The sequence below is a fragment of the Giraffa tippelskirchi genome, chromosome 3, assembly GCF_054371585.1.
Source record: "Giraffa tippelskirchi isolate mGirTip1 chromosome 3, T2T-mGirTip1v1.2.pri, whole genome shotgun sequence".
NCBI classification, from domain to species: domain Eukaryota; kingdom Metazoa; phylum Chordata; class Mammalia; order Artiodactyla; family Giraffidae; genus Giraffa; species Giraffa tippelskirchi.
The window spans coordinates 187,408,694-187,427,490 of NC_137277.1; the positions used below are offsets into that span (position 1 = coordinate 187,408,694).

The following is an 18,797-nucleotide window of genomic DNA, read 5'->3' on the forward strand; positions in this document are numbered from 1 at the left end:
GGTGGAGGGGTTGGCAGGACGCAGGGAGCAAGAGGAGGCAAGTACACCAGCTCCTCTGGTCTCTCCAGTGATGTTTGCGTTCCCCGTTCCAGACTCTTCTTCAGATCAGGGTTGTGTCTAGGGTTGCCATGGAGATTTGGGGCTAGGGCCAGAGCCTGGGGAGAGAAGGCGGGGAGGATGCCTGCTCATCCCCTGCCAGATAGGAACCAGGAAACTCAGATCCGGTTCAGCCACAGGGCTTCTAGGAGGGGGGTCCCACAGCCTCAGAGAGCTGCCGCCTTCCTGGAGAAGTTGGCATCTTAGGGCCGAGCTTAAGGGGAGGCCCAGTACACCAAACGGGCCTCTCCGAGGGCCTAGAGAGGCAGCAAGTGGTGAAGGAGCACTGGCCCAGGACTGGGCTCTGTTACAGTGTTCCTGCCTCAGGGCCTTTGCCCTCACCGCTCCTGCACCTGGACTGCCCCTCCCCCATACGGCGGCCCTTGGCTGGCTTCTCTGGGTCATTCCGATTTCAAGCTCACGGGTCACCTGCTCAGACCACGCTTCCCTGACCACTTCTCAGTCTAAATTAGTGCTTTCCCTCCTTGTCACTCAGTCACATGTCCCCGAATTTATCTCAGTGCTCACTGAAATTACTCTGGTGGTGGTGGTGGCGGTTGAGCTGCTAAGTCGTGTCCGATTCCGGCAACCCCATGGACTGTAGCCTGCCAGGCACCTCTGTCCATGGGATTCTCCAGGCAGAATCCTGGAGTGGGCTGCCATTTCCTTCTCCAGGGGATCTTCCTGACCCAGGAATCGAAGCCGGGTCTCCTGCATTGCAGGCGGATTCTTTACCGACTGAGCTACAAAGGGAATTACTTTGCTTATTTATGTCTATTTTGTTGCCGGACACGACTGAAGCGACTTAGCAGCAGCAGCAGCATCATACATAGAACCTTAATATATGAAACTGAAACTTATCAGGTCTCAGTTTCCTGATCTGTGAAGTAGAATAATGGTAGATCTAACTTGATAGGTGTATTGTAAAGGATAAGTAACTTGATACAAGTGGGGGACTTAGAATAGTGTCTGTCACTATAGCAAAGTGCCTGGTGCTTGTCAGGCTGGATGATGACTCCCATCATTATTATTTAAATAGACATTCCGTGTTTCAAGACGTCCCCACCTCAGACTTTGAGACGCCGCCTCAGAGCCTGAGAACGCTGTGGCGAGGTTAAAGCTGTTGGCCCTACTGCTCCCTAACGCTCTCCTTTCCAGAACCGACATCCGATGCAACCTTGACACCCTGCTGTATGTGCTGTCCAAGGCTAGGCCATGGGAACGCCCTTGGCAGGAGTGGATCTATCATGAAATGTGTGAGGCTTGCGCATCAGGACATATTACTTGCATGGGATTATTACATAATTTCATAAAATTTGCAAAAGTGAGATATTTTAACCACAATCAGTTCAGATCACTGTCTCTTTCCCACCCCAGTCTCCTCCATCATACCTCTCTTTAGATGGCCATGGGCATTTTTGAAATCTGGCTAAGGGAGGTGGCTTTGAGCTTGGGTTTGCAGAGGTATGATTAGGGGTCCTGGCTCCTTCCAGGTGGCGTTTTATTATTTCTGAATGCCCCAGAATGCCTTCCAGGAATCTTCCTCCTGCCCTGTATACTGTCTGTCCCAGTGTTGTGACATGAAGGTACAGAATCAGAGGTCATGACTGTGCCTGGCCTCCCGGTGTGAGGGGATTGAAGGAGGAATAAGGTTTGAACTGTCTGAAGCCAATCTTAAAGCTCACATATGTAAGAAATTTGATAGAGGTTATCTCAAGTTTGACAACAATCCTTAAGAGAATAAATAATCTTACTACTAATAATGAACTGCAAAGCTGAGGAAAAAAGTCTAAATCATCACTAATTGAAAATAAAAAAACTAATTTTGATCAGTCATGCTAAAGGAAAGACTGAATTATCTTTCTAGTCCTGTCATGGAAAATCTTGTACAGTGTTGTCATAGGAGGGACAAAAGGATGTGCCGCCAAAAAAAGTAAGGGAAAGGGTCATTATAGAAGGATGTTAGGCCATTGATTGATAAAAACATGCTATTGTTTTGACTTTATAGTGTTCACAGTTTTTGTCAGTTTTTAAACTTTAAAAGATGTTGGACATGGAAGCAACCTAGATGTCCATCGACAGATGAATGGATAAAGAAAATGTGGCATATATATATATATATATATCTTGGAAAACTACTCAGCCATAAAAAAAAAGAACAAAAACTGAGTCAATTGTACTGATGTGGATGAACCTAGAGCCCATTACACAGCATGAAGTAAGTCAGAAAGAGAAAACCAAATATCATAGATTAATGCATCGATACAGAATCTAGAAAAATGGCACAGATGAAAGTATCTGCAGGACAAGAATGGAGGTGCAGAGGTAGAGAGTGGACGTGTAGACACGGTGCAGGGGAAGGAGAGGGTGGGATGACTTGCGAGAATACCGCTGACATATTCACACTACCATGTGTGAAATGGGCAACTAACGGGCAGCAGCTGTATACAGCACAGGGAGCTGTGCCCTCTGGTGCCCTGTGATGACCTGGAGGGGTGGGATGGCAGGGTGGGAGGAAGGCTCAAGACTTGGAGGATATGTGTATATTTATGGCTGATTCACATTATTGTACAGCAGAAACTAACACAATATTGTAAAGAATTATATTCCAATAAAAAAAAGCTGTAAAGAAAAAAAAAGATGTGATGTCTACATACACACACACACACACACACGCACACAGGGACTATTGTTCAGCCATAAAAAAGAATGAAATAATATAATCTGCAACAACATGAATGGGCCTAGAGATCATCATACTAAGTCAAGTAAACCAGACAAAGAAAGACAAATATTAGGGACTTCCCTGGTGGTCCAGTGGCTAAGACTCTGTGCTCCCAATGCAAAGGGCCCAGGTTCAATCCCTGGTCAGGGAACTAGATCCCACATGCCACAACTAAGACCTGGCCCAGGCAAATAGATAAATAATTCTTTTAAAAAAAGACAAATATTATATGATATCACTTATATGTGGAAAGATGATACAAATGGACTTGTTTACAAAGCAGAAATACTCTCACAGACATAGAAAGCAAACTTGTGGTTATTAAGGAGAGGGAGGGAAGGGATAAGTTAGGAGTTTGGGATTGAAATAGACACACTACTATATATGCAAATTAAAGAACAAACGAGGACCCACTGTAGAGCACAGGGAACTATACTCAATATACACACTGCCGCTACTACTGCTGCTAAGTCGCTTCAGTCGTGTCCGACTCTGTGTGACCCCATAGACGGCAGCCCACCAGGCTCTGCCGTCCCTGGGATTCTCCAGGCAAGAGTACTGGAGTGGGTTGCCATTGCCTTCTGCGAATATACACACTACTGTATACAAATTAAATAACCAACAAGGACCTACTGTAGAGCACAGGGAACTATACTCAATATCTTGTAATAACCTGTAATGGAAGAGATTGTTAAAAAAAAAAGAATATATTTATATAGATATGTATAACTGAACTGAATCATTTTGCTGTACACCCAAAACTAACACAACATTGTAAGTCAACTATGTTTCAATAAAAACATATGCTGTGTGGCATGCAGGACCTTAGTTCCTAGACCAGGGATCAAATCCGCGTCCCCTGGGTTGGAAGCATCAGTATTAACCGCTGGACCGATAGGGAAGTCCTTCAATAAAAATTTCTTTTTAACTTGTCAGATTTCATTGGCTGTGAGTAGAGCGGCAAATAATATTTCATCTTTACTGACCGAGAGCCAGGTTAAAGAAGGCAAAGTATCCAGGTTTAACCAAGCAGGACCCTGTGGGGCTTTCCAAGGACAGATCCCCCCCCACCCACGTCCTCCACCTGCCTCTTGTCTGTAGAAAACGTTAACCTCCTGAAACAGAACTTGACCCCGTGGTCCTTGCTCCCCATGTCCTCAGCCTGCTTTTTGTTGTGGAAAAACTTTAGCCAAAGAATACGTTTAATCAGAGAAGTGAGAAAATGCAGAAAAAGAGGAAAACAGTCAAAGGAGACCAAATAATAGTAATAATGTAGTCATTAAAAAAATAATAATGTAGTCATTAAGCAAAGTCAAGGAGCTTTAGTTCCTCCTCAAGGGCTGTAGATAATATTCTGACCATATCCTGTGAGCTGTTTTATAAATACTGAAATTAACTACATGATGAGGTTAACTACATGGAAGAAGTTAACTGCATGATGACTAGACTGTACCTATGACATAAGCTGCCACAATTCTGAGAAGTGGCCTCATGGAAACAAACCAACCCTGGAACTGAAGATTTGTTGTTGTTAAGTCGCTCAGGCGTGTCCGACTCTTTTGCAACCCCGTGCACTGCAGAGTGCCAGGCTTCCCTCTCCCTCACCATCTCCCGGAGTTTGCTCAAACTCGTGTCCGTTGAGTCAGTGATGCCATCCAACCATCTCTGTTATCCTACTCCTCCCCTCCTGCCTTCAATCTTTCCCTGCATCAGGGTCTTTACAAAGAGTCGGCTCTTCACATCATGTGGCAAAGTACTGGAGCTTCAGTTTCAGCATCAGACCTTCCAATGAATAGTGTTGATTTCCTTTAGGACTGGCTGGTTTGATCTCCTTATAGTCCAAGAGACTCTCAAGAGTCTTCTCCAACACCATAGTTTGAAAGCATCAATTCTTCAGTGCTCAGCCTTCTTTATGGCCCAACGTTCACATTTGTACATGACTACTGGGAACCAGAGATCAAATTGCCAACATCCACTGGATCATAGAAAAAGCAGGAGAATTCCAGAAAAACATCTACTTCTGCTTCATTGACTACTCTAAAGCCTTTGACTGTGTGGATCACAACTGAAGATTAACTGTACCTAAAACAATCAAGATGACTCAGGTTAGACCTGCTGCTGCTGCTGCTGCTAAGTCGCTTCAGTAGTGTCCGACTCTGTGTGACCCCACAGACAGCAGCCCACCAGGCTCCGCCATCCCCAGGCAAGAACATTGGAGTGGGTTGCCATTTCCTTCTCCACTGCGTGAAAGTGAAAAGTGAAAGTGAAGTCGCTCAGTCATGTCTGACTCTTCGCGACCCCATGGACTGCAGCCTACCAGGCTCCTCCATCCATGGGATTTTCCAGGCAAGAGTACTGGAGTGGGGTGCCATTGCCTTCTCCTCAGATCAGACCACCGATGACCAATTTCAAGATGACTGTTACAGCTGAGTGTACTATTTCTGCATGTAGCCCTTTCCTTCTGGCTATAAAAGTTCTTACCCTCGATTGTCAGGAGTAGGGGGAGTCATCTTTGGATAGATGTCCACCGCATTCAAAATACAGTGAATTTTCCTTTTCACCATCCTGGCCTGTTTATTGGCTTTTGAGCAGCAAGCATCTGGACTCTACTTTCAGCAATGCTCCTAGGCCTTCCCTGAGTTCCAAAGAATAAGTTTAATCAGAGAACTGAGAAAATGCCAAAAGAAAGGAGCCCAGTCAAGCAAGACAAAATAACTTTGGTCATTAAACAAAGTCAAGAAACTTACTTCCCCCTCAAGGGGTATAGATAATAGTCTGAGCCATGTCCTTTGAGCTGTTTTTCAGACACTGAAACCCCACTAGGTGGAAGAAGTTAACTCTATGCTGCCCACAACCCCAGACTGTGAAACCAGAAGGCTGATGGAGTTGACTCCTGATTACTTCACCACCAGCCAATCAGAAGAATGTCCATGAGCTGATTACTCACCCCCCAACACATCCCCTGCCCCCTACCTCCAATCTTTAAAAGCCATTAGGGAATTCAGGCCTTTTGCGTACTGGCCACCTGGACTCCTTGCTTGGCACCCTACATTATTTCGATGTACTAAGACTTCTCCCAGAGAAGGCAGTGGCACCCCACTCCAGTACTCTTGCCTGGAAAATGCCATGGACGGAGGAGCCTGGTAGGCTGCAGTTCATGGGGTCGCTAGGAGTCGGACACGACTGAGCGACTTCACTTTCACTTTTCACTTTCATGCATTGGAGAAGGAAATGGCAACCCACTCCAGTGTTCTTGCCTGGAGAATCCCAGGGACGGGGGAGCCTGGTGGGCTGCCGTCTATGGGGTCACACAGAGTCGGACACGACTGAAGCGACTTAGCAGCAGCAGCAAGACTTCCCCCAGCAGTTAAAACTCTGCACTTCCTCCAGTGCAGGAAGCACAGGTTCAACCCTTGGCTGGGGAACTAAAATCCTGCAGGCCATGTGGAGCAACCAAAAGTAAATAAATCAACAATGCACTTTCCTTCACTACCACCTAGGTAGTGAAGCTGAGCTTTACTGCTCAGGGCAAGCAGATAGCAAGGTTGGTTCAGCAATGCTGGGGCTTGCCCATAAATACTATTCAATGGGATAGCTGCAACCTTCCATGAAGACCTGGCTCTGTGGATGTTGCTGTAACAGGCATGCCATTTGGGAAAAGGATGGGCTTCAAGAAGAGAAACTGGTGCCTTTTCTGAACTTGACTATGGGCTGTGTCTACAGACGGGACAGGCTGAGCTGTACTGCTTGCTCAAGACAAGAGCTGCTTTGCCACTAGCACCACCTGGGAAGCCCAAAGAGATGCTTCACCCAGACATTACCCAGCACGGGGCATGTGTGGGAGAAGGTGCCCAGTGTCTGGAGGACATAGAAGGTCTTCTTCTTGCTGTGGTTTAGCCTCTGAAATATGCCCCTCAAACTTTTGTTCATCCTTCAGAACAAGATAGAGAAAGACCCCATTGGTAACAAGAAGAACGAAGATGACTACGCGTATTTATGCTTCTCTATTCACAGCAGCCACAACATGGAAACCACCTAAATGTCCATGAACAGATGGATGGATAACGAAGATGTGGTGTATGTATACAATGGAATACGACTCGGCCGTAAGAAAGAATGAAATAATGCCATTTGCAGCAACACAGATGGACCGAGAGATTATCATACGAAGTGAAGTCAGAAAGAAAAAGACAAATACCGTATGATATTACTTGACATGTGGAATCCAAAATATGACACAAATGAACTCATCTTGGAAACAGAAGTAGGCTCACAGACCCCGTTGCCAATGGGGATGGGGAGAGGAGAAGGATGGACTGGGAGTTTGGGGTGAGCAGACGCAAACTATTACATGTAGAATGGACAGACAAGGTCCTACTGTATAGTACAGGGAACTACATTCAATATCCTATAATAAGTCTCAATGGAAAAGAATGCATATATATATATATATATATCTGAATCACTTTGCTGCACAGCCGAAACTGGCACAACACTGTAAATCAACCATACTTCAATGAAGTAAATTTTAGAAAGATAAAAACTTATGAATATAGAGTATTTGTGCTTCCTGACACTAGAAACGTCAGCATCAAGAAATTTCTTTGAGAGAAATGGTATTAATAAAAGTGAGGTTTGGTCTAAAGCTCTTTCACCCTAGTTAGCAAAAGGTGTGAATGGAACAAGTCTTATGAAAAACCAAAACTTTTCCTTGGAAGGGTTTGAGCAGTTGGGGAGTTAGTACCTTTCTCAAAAATGCTAAGCCTACTAAAATGCTCTTGGATTTGGGTTTAGAACATTTTATTTTCAGGCTTTAGGGCAGTTCCTGTTTTCCACTGTAGCAGGTAGAAAGGCAGAAAGCATAATCAGAGCATGAAGTTACATTTCACTGTGCATGTAGCTTTGCTATTTAGTCACTCAAGTTCTTAATCTCAGCTTTAAAAAATGAAGCAAATAAAATAGCATTTGTAAAACCGTGTTTGTCCCACAACAAGATGAAACCTTACAAGACATATAGGAAGATTTACCATCTGCCTTAAAAATTATAACACACATGTATTATTCAACACATTAATTTTTTCTCATCCTAAATACTCATTTTCAAAACTGGTTTTATAATTTCATATTTTTAAAGAGGGCCCTCAAACTGTCCATACTTCAAGACCAAAAAAGCCTGGCCCTTAGGGACCTCATAGCCTTCTAGGGGATTCAGATGGGACAAACAAAGAAAATTAAAGAAATTCCAACCTTAACAGGAAAATGAAGTACCATGGGAAGTCAGGAAAGACTTCCCAGAGAAGGGCATTTTTTTTTTTTAATTCAGCTGTGCTGGGTCTCAGTTGCAGCACACGGGACCTTCCTTGCAGCATGTGGGATCTTAGCTCTCTGACCAGGAATCGAACCCAGGGCCGTGCATTGGGAGCATGGAGTGTTAACCACTGGACCACCAGGGAAGTCCCCAAGAAGGGCATTTCTGAGTTGGGCCCTAAAGGATGCATAGGCATTTCCATACAGAAACTGTATTAAATGTAATAATAGTACTTCCTGGTTCCTTGACTGGGCTCTGTGCCTGAAACATCCCTACCTTTCATGAACTAATGTAAACTTTTTCGTATTTCTAGCAATCACTTCTTTACTGCTTACAACACTCCAGTTACCAGCTGTAAGCTTGTTTCATGCTTTATCACACATAATTGTCACAATGAACCTATAAAGAGGGCACTCTTATGAGCCTCATTTAAATGATGAAAAATCTGAGTATTGATAATGGTATTAAATAAAGTTTGTAGGTGAGGGGGGTAAAGTATTCCCCTGGACCCCATTTCCTAGCTGTGTGACCCTTAAGCAAGTGACTTAACCTCTCTGTGCCTCAGTTTGCTCATCTACAAAATGGAGACAATACTGCAGTATTCTACTGGAAGCTTAAATTAAAAGAAGAATGTAAATTAATTTTTCAAGTGTCTCTGAACTCTGTGTTAGGCACTGGAGATACTTTAGGGAACAAAATAAACAAAAACTCTATCCTTAGAGAAGGACAGAGGAGTAAAATGTACGATGTTTTGAATAGTGATGAATATTAAGAAACAAAAACACAAAGCAAGGCTGGGTGATATGAAATGTCAGACAGATGTTGAAATTTTGATAAGATAATTCGGGAAGTCCTCACAGAGAAGGGTTTGTTAAATAAAGATCTGAAGGGAGTACAGCCACGCAGTTCTTTGAAGAATATACTAAGTAGAGGAAATAGCAAGTGCAAAGGCCCTGAGGCAGGAGCATGCCTGGCATAAGCAACAACAGTGTGGAGTGAATGCATCACTGGGGAGTGATAGGAAATAAGTCAGATATACAGGGCCCTAGAGGTCATTGTCGGAGAAGGCAATGGCACCCCACTCCAGTACTCTTGCCTGGAAAATCCCATGGACGGAGGAGCCTGGTAGGCTGCAGTTCATGGGGTCGCTAGGAGTCAGACACGACTGAGCGACTTCACTTTCACTTTTCACTTTCATGCATTGGAGAAGGAAATGGCAACCCACTCCAGTGTTCTTGCCTGGAGAATCCCAGGGACGGCGGAGCCTGGTGGGCTGCCGTCTATGGGGTCGCACAGAGTCGGACACGACTGAAGTGACTTAGCAGCAGCAGCAGAGGTCATTGTAAGGCCTTTGGCCTTTTCTCTGCGATGACAGCCACTGGTCAAGGCCAGATGCTGCAGGACCAGATAGGAGACTATTTTAATAATAAGTCTAGAAATGATGGTGCCCTGGACCAGGGTAGAGGTAGCAAGTAGTAGTCAGATTCTGGACATATTTTGAAGGCACAGCCAGTAGGATTTGTGGAAAGACTGGACTTGAGGTGCGAAGAAAAGAAATAAGGAGGGCACCCTGGGATTTAACCTGAGCATCTGGAAGGAGGGAGTTGGCCATAAGTGGAATGAGGGGCGGGGAGGGTGAGGGGCTCGGTTTTGGACACATTCAAATTGAGATGCTCATTATACGTTCCAGGGGAGAGGACAGTGGAGGGTGGATGTAGTTTGGGGAGGAGTCAGCACTTGGATAATGGTAAAGCCGCCAGACAGGGCTTGAGAGACACAGGGTTACTTCTGGGGAATGCAGCTGGTACCCAAGACGCTGGAGAAAGTGTCCACTAGAGGGCAGTCACCACCAGGACGAGGCGCAGAAACTTCTGCACCCTCGGAACTGCCCCTGGAAGGCTGCAGGACATGCTTCAGCTCCCTGTCTGGGGTTGGTGGCAACTCACCAAGTAACCAAATGTTCAGCATCTTAAAACCGGGGCTTTGGTCTCTGCACTACGTGTTCAGGTACCTCTTGTGTGCATGCATGGGTGTGTGCTCTGCTGTGTCCGACTCATTGTGACCCCATGGACTGTAGCCCGCCAGGCTCCTCCGCCCATGGAACTTTCCAGGCAAAGAACACTGGAGAAGGTATCTCTAGAGAAGGGCCATTGTCTCACCCAATCAGCTTGCCTTTACTGTGTACAGTCAGACTGGATCATCTCCAAGGGCTCTCTCCCCTCAGACTTTCTTTGAGTCCTGGATGTGGGCTATTATTCCTACATCAAGGCAGTCACATCTCATCTGTCACATTTTTATGCAACTTATAGTGTGGTAAGCTACTAGTAAGTAACTATTCCTTGATGCCAAGTCCAAGCCTGGTGCTTTGAATACCTTTACTCCAGAAAAGCCCTGAAGCAGGGATAATCATCTTTTATAGATGAGGAAGCCAAATCCAGCCAGATTAGAGGCCTTGTTCAAAGTAGCTCCAGAATTTCCCTGGTGGTCCAGTGGTTAAGACTTCTCGCTTCCACTGCAGGGGGCACAGGTCTGATCCCTGGTTGGGGAACCACGCGGGAAAAAAAAAATTAGGAAGAAAAATGTAGCCCCAGAAATGAGAGGCAAAGTTACGTGCTCATTTTCCAGGGGCCCCAGACCCCATTCTCTTGCTAACATATCATTCCACTTTGACCTTGAGTCCTAAAGTACCTGGTCTTGCACTAGTTGCTGAGTTAAAGAGGTAAAGGACACACATCTGCCCTTAAGCAGCTCAGAGCCTAGTAGACACACAAAACAAAACTACACTTCAGCATTATAAGAGACCGGGCCATGGAAACAGAAGTAGGAATACAGCCTTCTCTGCAGGAGAGAAGCCAGAGAACACTAAAATTAATAAGTATTAATAAAATGAATAAATAATAGCAACTATTAACATTATTATTGGGACTTCCCTAGCAGTCCAGTGGTTAAGATTTCATACTTCAAATGCAGGGGGCATGGTTTCAGTCTCTTGTGGGGGAACCAAGATTCCGCCTGTTGCGCTGTGCAGCAAAAAAATATATATATATATATATTATTAATGATAAATCAATCAATAATTTATTGAATGCTTTCCATTTGCCATGGACTGTTGTCGTGTATTGGAACATTTTCTCTTCAAAATAGTGCCATGAAGTAGGTAGCATTATCATCCCCATTTCACAGATGAAGAAGTTGAGGCACAGGGGTGTTAAATGTAACTAGGAAGTGAGGAAGCAATCTGGCTTCGCAGAGGAGGAACTGTCTGAGCTGAAAGATGAAGCATGGATGGACCTCGCTGGATGAGGAGAGGGTCAGCAGAGTTCCAGGCAGAAGGAGAAGTGTGCACAAAGTTGAGAAGGCTCGGGAGAGCCCGCTTCTGTAGTTTTCCCTGACAGTGCCCACTTCTGGTTGCAGTGGACCCAGTCCCCACACAGGCCAAACATGGTGTTAATGCTCATTTCACAGCCAAAATGGGCAGAGGCAGAGTTTGAACTCCAGGTCTTTCTGACTTCCAAATCCATACTCTTTCTATGATAACAATTTTTTTTTCTTTTTGCCACACCCTTTGAGGCATGTGGAACTTCCCTGACCAGGGATCAAACCTGTGCCCTTGCACTGAAAACGAGGAGTCTTAACTACTAGACCACCAGGGAAGTTCTCCATGATAACCATCTTTTTTCTTTTTTCATTAGTTTGTTTATCTATTTTTTAACTTTACAATATTGTATTTGTTTTGCCATACATTGACATAAATCCACCATGGGTGTACATGTGTTCCCCTTCCAGAATCCCCCTCCCACCTCCCTCTCCATCCCATCCCTCCGGGTCATCCTGGTGCACCAGCCCCGAGAGCCCTGATCACAATAACCGTCTTAAGGAAGGTTTGTCAACACTGAGTCACGTGGGGAGATCAGTTCAGTTCAGTTCAGTCGCTCAGTTGTGTCCGACTCTTTGCCACCCCATGAATTGCAGCACGCTAGGCCTCTCTGTCCATCGCCAACTCCCGGAGTCTACCCAAACCCATGTCCATCGAGTCGGTGATGCCATCCAACCATCTCATCCTCTGTCACCCCCTTCTCCTCCCGCCCCCAATCCTACCCAGCATTAGGGTCTTTTCCAATGAGTCAACTCTTCGCGTGAGGTGGCCAAAGTAGTGGAGTTTCAGCTTCAACATCAGTCCTTCCAATGAACACCCAGGATTGATCTCCTTTAGGACGGATTGATTGGATCTCCTTGCAATCCAAGGGACTCTCAAGAGTCTTCTCCAACACCACAGTTCAAAAGCATCAATTCTTCGGCACTCATCTTTCTTCACCGTCCAACTCTCACATCCATACATGACCACTGGAAAAACTATAGCCTTGACTAGACAGACTTTTGTTGGCAAAGTAATGTCTCTGCTTCTAAATATGCTATCTAGGTTGGCCATAACCTTCCTTCTAAGGAGTAAGCGTCTTTCCACTAACCGTATATTGGCAAAGGTTGTTAATACCCCACAATACAAAAGTCAATAAATGAAAAGAATGAGATCCCATGAAAGAATGAGATCACAGTCATTTTTACCGAACTAGAGAAAGAAGGCATCACTGGATGAACTGAAGTTCTTACAAGTCATTAGACTAGCCAGATGAAAAATGAAGATTAACAAGAGAAATGAAGACAAAAGCAAAATATAATGTGCAAATAAAATGTACAGAAAGTATAATGAGTTTTTTCTAACACATTTGAAATCCCAGAAAAGATCTCTGTATATCCAAGAAAATTATGTCTATCATAAATACTAGTAATATCTTTTTTTTTTTTGTAATACTAATATCTACATTTCAAATCCTCAAAGGTGATACTGTGAAAGTGTGGCACTCAATATGTCAGCAAATCTGGAAAACTCAGCAGTGGCCACAGGACTGGAAAAGGTCAGTTTTTGTTCCAATCCCAAAGAAAGACAATGCCAAAGAATGCTCAAACTACCGCACAATTGCACTCATCTCACATGCTAGTAAAGTAATGCTCAAAATTCTCCAAGCCAGGCTTCAGCAATACGTGAACCGTGAACTTCCAGATGTTCAAGCTGGATTTAGAAAAGGCAGAGGAACCAGAGATCAAATTGCCAATATCTGCTGGATCATCAAAAAAGCAAGAGAGTTCCAGAAAAACATCTATTTCTGCTTTATTGACTATGCCAAAGCCTTTGACTGTGTGGATCACAATAAACTGTGGAAAATTCTGAAAGAGATGGGAATAGCAGACCATCTGACCTGTCTCTTGAGAAACCTGTATGCCGGTCAGGAAGCAACAGTTAGAACTGGACATGGAACAACAGACTGGTTCCAAATAGGAAAAAGGAGTACGTCAAGGCTGTATATTGTCACCCTGCTTATTTAACTTCTATGCAGAGTACATCATGAGAAACGCTGGGCTGGAAGAAACACAAGCTGGAATCAAGATTGCCGGGAGAAATATCAATAACCTCAGATATGTGGATGACACCACTCTTATGGCAGAAAGTGAAGAAGAACTAAAGAGCCTCTTGATGAGGGTGAAAGAGGAGAGTGAAAAAGTTGGCTTAAAGCTCAACGTTCAGAAAACTAAGATCATGGCATCTGGTCCCATCACTTCATGGGAAATAGATGGGGAAACAGTGGAAACAGTGTCAGACTATTTTTGGGGGCTCCAGAATCACTGCTGATGGTGACTGAAGCCATGAAATTAAAAGACGCTTACTCCTTGGAAGGAAGGTTATGACCAACCTAGATAGCATATTTAAAAGCAGAGACATTACTTTGCCAACAAAAGTCCATCTAGTCAAGGCTATGGTTTTTCCAGTGGTCATGTATGGATGTGAGAGTTGGATGGTGAAGAAAGCTGAGTGCCGAAGAATTGATGCTTTTGAACTGTGGTGTTGGAGAAGACTCTTGAGAGTCCCTTGGACTGCAAGGAGATCCAATCAATCCATCCTAAAAGAGATCAATCCTGGGTGTTCATTGGAAGGTCTGATGTTGAAGCTGAAGCTCCAATACTTTGGCCACCTCATGTGAAGGGTTGACTCATTGGAAAAGACCCTAATGCTGGGTAGGATTGGGGGCGGGAGGAGAAGGGGACGACAGAGGATGAGATGGTTGGATGGCATCACCGACTTGATGGACATGGGTTTGGGTAGACTCTGGGAGTTGGTGATGGACAGAGAGGCCTGGCGTGCTGCAATTCATGGGGTCGCAGAGAGTCGGATACGACTGAGCGACTGAACTGAACTGAATATCTACATATCACCAGATCACTGAGCCCAATTTACGACTGAGCGACTGAACTGAACTGAATATCTACATATCACCAGATCACTGAGCCCAATTTGTACTAACTGGACAAGGAAAACAATAGACATTTCAGAAACTATCCCAGGCATGTACACATTGCCTAGTAGATGCAAGGATTCAAGAATGTTAAATTCTCTTAAACGTGACTACATACACATCAGAGAGAGACAGATAGAAAACACAATTTGTTCATAATAACTTGAACAGATAAAAATCATAAAATGTTTAGAATTAACAGGATGGATAGTTGTCCACCATAAAATTATAAAAGGAAGTATCTTGACTGTATTATAAAGCAGAGATGTCACTTTGTCGACAAAGTTTCTTATAGTCAAAGCTACGGTTTTCCAGTAGTCACGTACAGATATGAGAGTTGGACCATAAAGAAGGCTGAGCACTGAGGAACTGATGCTTTCCCGTGGTGGTGCTGGGGAAGACACTTGAGAGTCCCTTGGACAGAAAGGAGATCAAGTAAGTCCATCCTAAAGGAAATCAACCCTGAATATTCATTGGAAGGACTGATGCTGAAGCTCCAAAACTTTGGTCACCCAATGCAACGAGTCGACTCACTGGAAAAGACCCTGATGCTGGGAAAGATTGAGGACAGGAGGAGAAGGGGATGACAGAGGATGAGATGGTTGGATGGCATCACCGACTCAATGGACATGAGTTTGAGGCAACTCTGGGAGATAGTGAAGGACAGGGAAGGCTAGTGTGCTGCAGTCCATGGGGTCACAAAGAATTGGACACGACTGAGTGACCAAATAAGAACAACAACAAAATGAACAGGTGTGTATGTGGCTGGTGTATTAACAAAAAGGCTTATTTTAAGTGGATAAGATACTATTTTATTGGGTAATCATTTATTATAGTGAATAGTTCTATAATTAATGTAAGTAATTTTCAAAAGGCTACCTAGGTCAGTTCCCACATTATTATATTAAAGCCAGTGGAGTGAATATAATATGACTTATGTTATATTCATGGTATATATAACATGGGTTTGGCTCCTCTCCCCGTTGAATAACTCCCTGGTGTACCAAGTCCCACTGTAGATGTCAAAGGGAGACTCAGCTCTTAGAATATGATCTACACATACTGATCCACAGGGGTGTATGGAAAAGGGTCAATAGAGTGTCTACAGTGTCCTCATGAATGGGACTTCATGGTTAAGGTACTCATCCTCCTCTTCCTCAGGTGGTGAGACACTCCAATCCTTCATTTCAATCAATCAATTAATTAATTATGGCCATGCCACAGCTAAACAACCATCGACAGGAGAATGTGGGATCCCACCAAAAAACAATACCCCACATTCAAGGGCAAAGGAGAAGCCCCAATAAGACGGTAAGTGGGACAAAACCAAACAATGATGTAATCAGCCACCTAAAGCCAGACATCCTGGAGTGAGAAGTCAAGTGGGCCTTAGGAAGCATCTCTAGGAACAAAGCTAATGGAAGTGGTGGAATTCCAACTGAGCTATTTCAAATGCTAAAGGATGATATGGTGAAAGTGCTGCACTCAATATGCCAGCAAATTTGGAAAACTCAGCAGTGGCCACAGGACTGGAAAAGTCAGTTTTCATTCTAATCCCAAAGAAAAACAATGCCAAAATATATTCAGACTACTGCACGATTGCACTCATCTCACACACTAGTAAAGTAATGCTCAAAATTCCCTAAGCTAGGCTTCAACAGAAATATCAATAACCTCAGGTATGCAGATGACACCACCCTTATGGCGGAAAGCGAAGAGGAACTAAAGAGCCTCTTGATGAGAGTGAAAGAGGAGATTGAAAAGGCTGGCTTAAAACTCAACATTCAAAATACGAAGATCCTGGCATATGGTCCCATCACTTCATGGCAAATAGATGGGGAAACAGCGACAGACTTTATTTTCTAGGGCGCAAAAATCACTGCAGATGGTGACTGCAGCTATGAAATTAAAAGATGCTTGCTCCTTGGAAGAAAAACTATGACCAACCTAGACAGAATATTAAAAAGCAGAGACATTACTTTGCCAACAAATGTCCGTCTAGTCAAAGCTCTGGTTTTTCCAGTAGTCATGTATGGATGTGAGAGTTGGACTATAAAGAAAGCTGAGCACCGAAGAATTGATGCTTTTGAACTGTGGTTTGGAGAAGACTCTTGAAAGTCCCTTGGACTGCAAGGAGATCCAACCAGTCAATTCTAAGGGAAATTAGTCCTGAATATTCATTGGAAGGACTGATGCTGAAGCTGAAGCTCCAATACTTTGGCCACCTGATGCGAAGAACTGATTTGTTAGAAAAGACCCTGCTTCTGGGAAAGACTGATGGCAGGAGGAGAAGGGGACAACAGAGGATGAGATGGTTGGATGGCATCACTGATGTGATGGGCATGAGTTTGAGCAAGCTCTGGGAGTTGGTGATGAACAGGGAAGCCTGGCGTGCTGCAGTCCATGGGGTCACAAAGAATCAGACATGACTGAGCAACTGAACTGAACTGATGCCACAGCTTGCAGGATCTTTGTTTCCCATCTAGGAATTGAACATTTCCCCCCAGCAGTGAAAGCACCAAGTCGTAACTTCTGGACCACCAGGGAATTCCCTTCAATTTCATTTTTGGCTTGAGATTTTTGCCTTTCTTCCCCACTGAGTCTTGGAAGAATGACCGATGACATTAAAAACTTTCCTGTGAGTCTGTACAGGTTTCAAGCCTCCTTCATGTAGGATAAAGAATCTAGGTCTAACCACAACTCTGGAATTAGAACATTAATCCTTAGTCAGACTGATATATATTCATTCATTTTTGCAAGCATTTCCTAAGTACTTAGTGTGTGCCAGGCACTATTCTTGAGTTGGTAACAAGCAGCTGTAGAGGAGTGATAAGGTCATAGGCCAGATTGGAGTTGGTTGAAGAGGGAATAGTGTTACCAGAAAACTGGGTTCCCCTTTTCATGTGTGGAGTCAAAAGGTACAGCCAAGGCAAAGAGTGGGAGAAAGAAGGATTTATTACTTGCAGCTAGTAAGGAGAACACTGGGGATCTTTCCCAAAGCAATGTCTCCCTAAATAGCAAAATTGGGGAATTTTTAAGCTAAGTTCAGTTCAGTTCAGTTGCTCAGTTGTGTCCAACTCTTTGTGACCCCATGGACTGAAGCACGGCAGGCTTTCCTGTCCATCATCAACTCCCAGAGTTTACTCAAACTCATGTCCATCGAGTCGGTGATGCCATCCAACCATCTCATCCTCTGTCGTCCCCTTCTCCTACCTTCAATCTTTCCCAGCATCAGGGTCTTTTCCAATGAGTCAGCTCTTCGCATCAAGTGGCCAAAGTACTGCAGTTTCAGCTTCAGCATCAGTCCTTCCAATGAACACCCAGGACTGATTTCCTTCACAATTGACTGGCTGGATCTCCTTGCAGTCCAAGGGACTCTCAAGAATCTTCTCCAGCACCACAGTTCAAAAGTATCAATTCTTTAGTGCTCAGCTTTCTTTATAGTCCAACTCTCACATCCATACATGACTACTGGAAAAACCAGAGCTTTGACTAGACGAACCTTTGTTGGCAAAGTAATGTCTTTGTTTTTTAATATACTATCTAGGTTGGTCATAGCTTTTCTTTCAAGGACCAAGTGTCTTTTAATTTCATGGCTGCAGTCACCATCTGCAGTGATTTTGGAGCCCAACAAAAATAAAATCAGCCACTGTTTCCACTGTTTCCCCATCTATTTGCCATGAAGGGATGGGACCGGATGCCATGATCTTAGTTTTCTGAATGTTGAGTTTTAAGCCAACTTTTTCACTCTCCTCTTTCACCGTCATCAAGAGGCTCTTTAGTTCCTCTTCCCTTTCTGCCATTAGAGTGGTGTCACCTGCATATCTGAGGTTATTGATATTTCTCTCGGCAATCTTGATTCTAGCTTGTGCTTCATCCAGCCCGGCATTTTGCATGATGTACTCTGCATATAAGTTAAACAAGCAGGGTGACAATATACAGCCTTGATGTACTCCTTTCCCTATTTAGAACCAGTCTATTGTTCCTTATCTGGTTCTAACTGTTGCTTCTTGACCTGCATACAGATTTCTCAGGAGGCAGGTCAGGTGGTCTGATATTCCCATCTCTTAAGAATTTTCCAGTTTGTTGTGATCCACATAGTCAAAGGCTTTGGCGTTGTCAATAAAGCAGAAGTAGATGTTTTTCTGCAATTCTCTTCCTTTTATGATGATCCAATGGATGTTGGCAATTTGATCTCTGGTTCCTCTCCCTTTTCTAAATCCAGCTTGAACATCTAGAAGTTCATGGTTCACGTACTGTTGAAGCCTGGCTTGGAGAATTTTGAGTATTACTTTGCTAGCTTGTGAGATGAGTGCAATTG

General features: G+C 44.0%; 1 non-coding gene across 1 annotated transcript; it reads left to right on the forward strand.

The window, feature by feature from the left end:
* Positions 1 to 2,899: 2,899 nt before the first annotated feature.
* On the forward strand, positions 2,900 to 2,972 carry TRNAG-CCC (transfer RNA glycine (anticodon CCC)). The gene has a single exon. It is a non-coding gene; the product is annotated as a tRNA-Gly (tRNA).
* Positions 2,973 to 18,797: the final 15,825 nt, after the last annotated feature.